We start from the raw sequence: 6732 nt of genomic DNA on the forward strand, positions 1-6732 counted from the left end.
CCAAAGCCTGAGGAACCTTCCATCCAAAGCCTGAGGAACCTTCCATCCAAAGCCTGAGGAACCTTCCATCCAAAGCCTGAGGAACCTTCCATCCAAAGCCTGAGGAACCTTCCATCCAAAGCCTGAGGAACCTTCCATCCAAAGCCTGAGGAACCTTCCATCCAAAGCCTGAGGAACCTTCCATCCAAAGCCTGAGGAACCTTCCATCCAAAGCCTGAGGAACCTTCCATCCAAAGCCTGAGGAACCTTCCATCCAAAGCCTGAGGAACCTTCCATCCAAAGCCTGAGGAACCTTCCATTCAAAGCCTGAGGAACCTTCCATCCAAAGCCAGAGGAACCTTCCATCCAAAGCCAGAGGAACCTTTCATCCAAAGCCTGAGGAACCTTACATCCAAAGCCTGAGGAACCTTCCATCCAAAGATGGTACCAGAGGACACCACCTGGTAGAATGTAGAACATTCAGGAAACAGTTCTCAATGACAAAATGTCCAAGAGGCAGCCATAGATCTGGCTGAGTTCACCTTGACAGGAAAGGGTGGATCCGATCCTTGATACCATAAGCTTGGATGGTGGTCTGCCTGAGCCACCTAGAGATGGTAGAAGGAGAAGCTGGAGCACCTTCAGGGGGTACATAGGGAAATACAAAAAGCAAGCCAGTCTTCCTCAAAGAAGCCATCCCTGAGAGATTCTCAGAGGCCAAACCACATCCAAGCTAAGGCGCCAGGCCAAGGGATGGAAAACAGTGTCCTGGTTGAGATGAAAGGCATCAACTACCTCAGGCAGGAAGGAGGTCCGGACCCTCAACACCACCTTGTACATAAGAAGTGATCCTTGCAGGATAAGACCGCCAGCTCAATCTCGTGACTCGCAAAGGTAATGGCTACATTAAACTCGACTTTGTAGGTGAGAGAAGAGAGACAAATGACTCCAAAGATTTCTAACGAATCGAAAGATCCAGTTGAAGATCCCACTCAATCACCAGGTAACAGACGGGGGGACATGGGAGAACCTCTATGCAAAGGTGATACTCAAAGAGTGAGAGGCCAACCATCTCTGAGGCAGAAATCTCACTAATAATAATGAGCCGTGTGCCGGGCCACCTCCAGATGCAGGAGAGAATCTGTCCCATGGAGGAACTTCTGGGTTGGAAGCGCCAAGACTCACCAGACTTTAAGGGAAGTATGGCTTCCAGGTCAGATGACAGACCTTGTGAGAAATGGATTTCCCCGCTTTGAGCATCATAGGAATCTCAGACTCAGCGATGACCCCGCCTCTCAGAACCTAGGCTATGCCGGTAAAGCCAGCAGCCTGAAGTAGAAGGCCAAATTGTTCCCTGGACCAGAAGATCCTTAGAAACCAGTGAAGGCCACAGAGCGTCTGCCAGGTTGGTGTACCACATCTGCCCAGGCCAGTCCGGAGACATGAGGATTGTCAGAATTCCCTCCATCCTGATCCTGTGAAACAGACGAGTACAAGGTTTTTGGAAAGGAAAGTCATAACTTAGAGAGTCCACTACTTCCGCAAGATGCCAGGAGGTCCACATCCAGCATTTGCCACCTGTGACACCGGTCCTGGAAAATCTCCAGGTATAGGGACCAGTTCTCTGAGTCCAGATGCTGCCACCTGAGGAAATCTGCTTGCCAACAGCCCGTGCCTGTCATATACAAAGCGGACAAGGCTGGAGCATGAAATTCTGACTAGGATAGGATCTACTTCTCTTGTCGGGGCGAGACTTCTGGTTCCTCCCTAATGGTTGATATACACCACCGCTGTCCAACTGAACCCTACTCAGATGAACCTCCAGTAGGATGATCCAGCGCTGTAGAGACCGCAAAATGGCCTAAAATTCCAGGATGTTGAGACTCCTTCGAGGACAAAGTCCCTGACATTGACAGGGTGCCCCAAGACTCCTCCACAGTCTCATAGGCTGGTGTCCATCAAAAGGATCCTCCAAGAGATGGGAATGGAGGAAGGACATTCCTGACCCCAGAGGTGGAGTCCTGAACCACCAGGCCATGGACCATATGGTCCTTGGTGATAGACGGATCGGTCCATCCAGAGACTGGCACAACGTTTCCCATGATGATTGAATGTTGAGTTGTAGAGCTCTGGAGGCCAATGGGACCGCCTCAAAAAAGGCAAAAAAGGCTTCTATCTGACCTAGAACAGTACAAGCAGAAAGCCCGATGGCTTCCGGACTGAATCTGGGACTGGAGCACGAGGCTTGAGCTGTGTCTAGGACTAGACTGAGATAATTCCAACCAATGGATTAGGATTCACCTCAGTCACCTTATCTGACAGCGACCACTATGTTCCCTCAACGGGAGGTCCTCTAAGTATCCCACTACGGGAATGCAGCAGAGCTGGTACCGAGGCCAGAAACGTGCTGAATACCAGAGGTACAAGCAAGAGTCCAAAGGGAAGGGCCACAAACTCCTGGTGCAGGGGCCCCACAGCAAAGTACAGGGGGGTGGGGGGGGACACGGGGGTGTGACGGGACACGGAGGTGGGATAGAGGTACAGGGGGGTGTGAGGAGACACGGAGGTGGGATAGAGGTACAGGGGGGTGTGAGGGGACACGGAGGAGGAATAGAGGTACAGGGGGGTGTGAGGGGACACGGAGGAGGAATAGAGGTACAGGGGGGTGTGAGGGGACACGGAGGAGGAATAGAGGTACAGGGGGGTGTGAGGGGACACGGAGGAGGAATAGAGGTACAGGGGGGTGTGAGGGGACACGGAGGAGGAATAGAGGTACAGGGGGGTGTGAGGGGACACGGAGGAGGAATAGAGGTACAGGGGGGTGTGAGGGGACACGGAGGAGGAATAGAGGTACAGGGGGGTGTGAGGGGACACGGAGGAGGAATAGAGGTACAGGGGGGTGTGAGGGGACACGGAGGAGGAATAGAGGTACAGGGGGGTGTGAGGGGACACGGAGGAGGAATAGAGGTACAGGGGGGTGTGAGGGGACACGGAGGAGGAATAGAGGTACAGGGGGGTGTGAGGGGACACGGAGGAGGAATAGAGGTACAGGGGGGTGTGAGGGGACACGGAGGAGGAATAGAGGTACAGGGGGGTGTGAGGGGACACGGAGGAGGAATAGAGGTACAGGGGGGTGTGAGGGGACACGGAGGAGGAATAGAGGTACAGGGGGGTGTGAGGGGACACGGAGGAGGAATAGAGGTACAGGGGGGTGTGAGGGACACGGAGGTGGGATAGAGGTACAGGGGGGTGTGAGGGGACACGGAGGAGGAATAGAGGGACAGGGGGGGGTGAGGGGACACGGAGGAGGAATAGAGGTACAGGGGGGTGTGAGGGGACACGGAGGAGGAATAGAGGTACAGGGGGGTGTGAGGGGACACGGAGGTGGGATAGAGGTACAGGGGGGTGTGAGGGGACACGGAGGAGGAATAGAGGTACAGGGGGGTGTGAGGGGACACGGAGGAGGAATAGAGGTACAGGGTGGTGTGAGGGACACGGTACTCACCTTCAGCAGCTTCATGAGACTTTCCAGCTGCACCATGAGCTCCCGCCGGCTCTCCTGCAGCGCAGACATCCTCTGTTCTAGCTCGTCCTTCCGCTGCCTGCACATAGAGGAGGAAGGAGATGAATGTAACACCCGGAGAGACCCCCCAATGTCCCCCAATAAACCTGAGCTCCGGGCACCCAATTCCTTCACACACCCAGATATTACCTTCCTAACATGGCAGTGACATCATCACCGTGCTGTACATAGCCTGTGCAGAGAGCTGAGCTGTGGGAGGGGCCCACTACAGGAAATTACAAGAGTGGGCGGAGACAAGACCAGTCACCCTGCACAAGGAGAGAGAGAGAGCAGCACTGACTGGTCTATAATACAGGAGCGGGTGGAGACAAGACCACTCACCCTCAGTGAGCAGTCTATATTACAGGAGGGGGCGGAGACAAGACCAGTCACCCTCAGTGAGCAGTCTAGATTACAGGAGGGGGCGGAGAAAAGACCAGTCACCCTCAGTGAGCAGTCTATATTACAGGAGGGGGCGGAGACTTTATAGAGGGATGTGTTGCGTACACATTGGGTGACCTTAGGTCTCTTATAATGACGAGTTGAGGGAAGGACAATCTTGGGGTGCACAAAGCGGTTCAGGTGGCAGATATCAGTAAAGAGAACCTGTCACGGTTGGGCTCCTGAATAATGCAATCAGTGAGCTGTACTTATATTTCCCAGATTTAGAGTCCAGATGTCCATTGGCCAACTTCACATACTGTCACCCGGCTCCTGATTGTGGATAACAGAGCCCGGTACCGGTCCACATTCCCGTTATTGATGCGGCTTTGCCATTTCAGGGCACGGGACACGGTGTGCGCGGTCAGATTTTAGGTGACCCTCAAGCTGAAGGGTGCGGCTCAGAGTACGAGACACTAAATAAGGAGAATATAAATCCAATAATGGAAGTCTGGAAGGACAACGCTGCTCATCATTGGAGTCCATGAAACACACATCCGGTCTACAAATGCAGTGTGTGTATGAATGGGGAGCGAGCCTCCGAAGAAGCTCCGCCCCAAACCTTTTAGTTGGGGCAGATCAGAACCTCTGAGGGCAGTCCAATGCGATCTATGTCCTCCTTGGGGGTGACTAGTTCCTCTCCCTGGGAGGCTCCTCTCCCTGGACGTTCCTCTCCCTGGACGTTCCTCTCCCTGGACGTTCCTCTCCCTGGACGTTCCTCTCCCACTCCCCGGACGTTCCTCTCCTCTCCCTGAACGTTCCTCTCCTCTCCCTGAAGGTTCCTCTCCTCTCCCTGAAGGTTCCTCTCCTCTCCCTGAAGGTTCCCCTCCCCGAAGGTTCCTCTCCCTGGAGGTTCCCCTCCCCGAAGGTTCCTCTCCCTGGAGGTCCCCCTCCCCGGTCCCATATATTCCTCGGTCCAGGGACACGGCCCCCCCGCTCCGGGTGGACCCCCTGGAAGCTTACCGTAGTAGCCGCAGCTCGGCCAGCAGCGTGGGGTTCTGCTGCGCCTTCTCGGGGGTGGGCTGGGAGGCCTGTTCATGTTCCAGACGCAATCGCTGGATCTCCTGTAATATCTCTCTGCAACAACAGCAATGGAGGGAAATGACAGCCGCAGACTCGTGGCACCCGAGCGCCATGCTCGTCCTTGGACTCGCTCATTCCCGTTACCTGTTCTTGTTCTCCAGCTCGGCGATCAGCTGCTTCTGCTGCTTGTTGGTGTCGAAGTTGAAGCTGAGATCGGTCGGAGGACGAGGCTGCAGAGGAAAAAAACAAAGATTTTCATTTCTACTCCGGATCGGAAAAATAGGTAAGTGTTAAAAAAAAGACCACTCCCGCCGCGCTGTGACCCCGCCCCTCAGCCAGGGCTTTATCCAATGAAATTTAAGCTGATCGGCATAACGGATAATCTGATCCTCCCTCATGCAGGAGCTGCGCTGGCTTGAGGAAGGTGGAGGGGGAAACGTTGGCAGGGAGCTCATCCGCGGCGGTCACAATGCTCATGTGTTGTCGGTCGTACATGCTCCGGAATAAAAGGTTTATACACGTTGTGGAATGTTCCATTCTCCATTCCGAGCAAATGGGGGGTGCATGCAGCCACCACATTTAAGGACTGGAAGGCATTAGGGGGGGTTCAGTCACCACATCCAAGGACTGGAAGGTATGTGGGGGGGGGTGCAGCCACCACATCCAAGGACTGGAAGGTATGTGGGGGGTGTAGCCGTCACATCGAAGGACTGGAAGGTATGGGGGGTGCAGCCATCACATCTAGGGACTGGAAGGTATGGGGGGTGCAGCCATCACATCTAGGGACTGGAAGGTATGGGGGGTGCAGCCATCACATCTAGGGACTGGAAGGTATGGGGGAGGGGAGTACGCTGCGAAGGCAAAACACAGAGGTGAGCGGTCATCGCCATCCGCGGCTTCATGAGAGGGGACGTGTGCGCCGCACATACTCACCTGTACAATGTTCCCCCCCGTGCACTGACCACACTGCGCGTCCACGGGGGAGGGGGGGGGCAGCTCGGTGTCACTCAGCGAGGACCACGGATCAGCATGACACACTCATTTGTATCATTTATATGATCGGCCCGGAGATTCATTGTGACCGATCCCAACAACGTCTCCCAGCACCTGAGAGCGCATAACAGATATGGAGGATGAGACTCACTCCATGTGGCAGCCGGGCCAATCCATGATCTATGGTGGCCCCCCACATAGAGCCATGACCGGGCAGTGTGGCCCCCCACATGGAGCCATGACCGGGCAGTGTGGCCCCCCACATAGAGCCATGACCGGGCAGTGTGGCCCCCCACAGAGCGGCCTGACGACCATGACCGGGCAGTGTGGCCCCCCACATGGAGCCATGACCAGGCAGTGTGGCCCCCCACATAGAGCCATGACCGGGCAGTGTGGCCCCCCACATAGAGCCATGACCGGGCAGTGTGGCCCCCCACATGGAGCCATGACCGGGCAGTGCACGCATGTACGGAGCGGCGTCATGTGCAGAGAACTCCGGCTGATAAGATGATATGGGAGGTGAGTGACCCGAGAACATGATAAGAGGAAGGAGGCGGCGAGGTTACACGTGTAACATGTTCTATGTATACGGGGCCCGGCCAGGCTCCCCCCTCCCCCGCTGCTCTATCTGTCTCAGAAATCTGCCATCAGTGACCCCGGGTACAAGGCTGACGACCCTGAATGGGCGGAGCCTATTTATCCTCCATTCAGGCCCAGAGTCCGGCGTCTACCAA

General features: G+C 55.3%; 1 pseudogene; it reads right to left on the reverse strand.

Moving 5' to 3' along the window:
* Positions 1-6732, reverse strand: part of LOC108803044 — a 37728-nt pseudogene that overhangs the window by 12597 nt on the left and 18399 nt on the right.

This window comes from Nanorana parkeri, unplaced genomic scaffold (assembly GCF_000935625.1).
Source record: "Nanorana parkeri isolate BGI_ZX_2015 unplaced genomic scaffold, ASM93562v1 scaffold3331, whole genome shotgun sequence".
Taxonomy (NCBI): Eukaryota; Metazoa; Chordata; class Amphibia; order Anura; family Dicroglossidae; genus Nanorana; species Nanorana parkeri.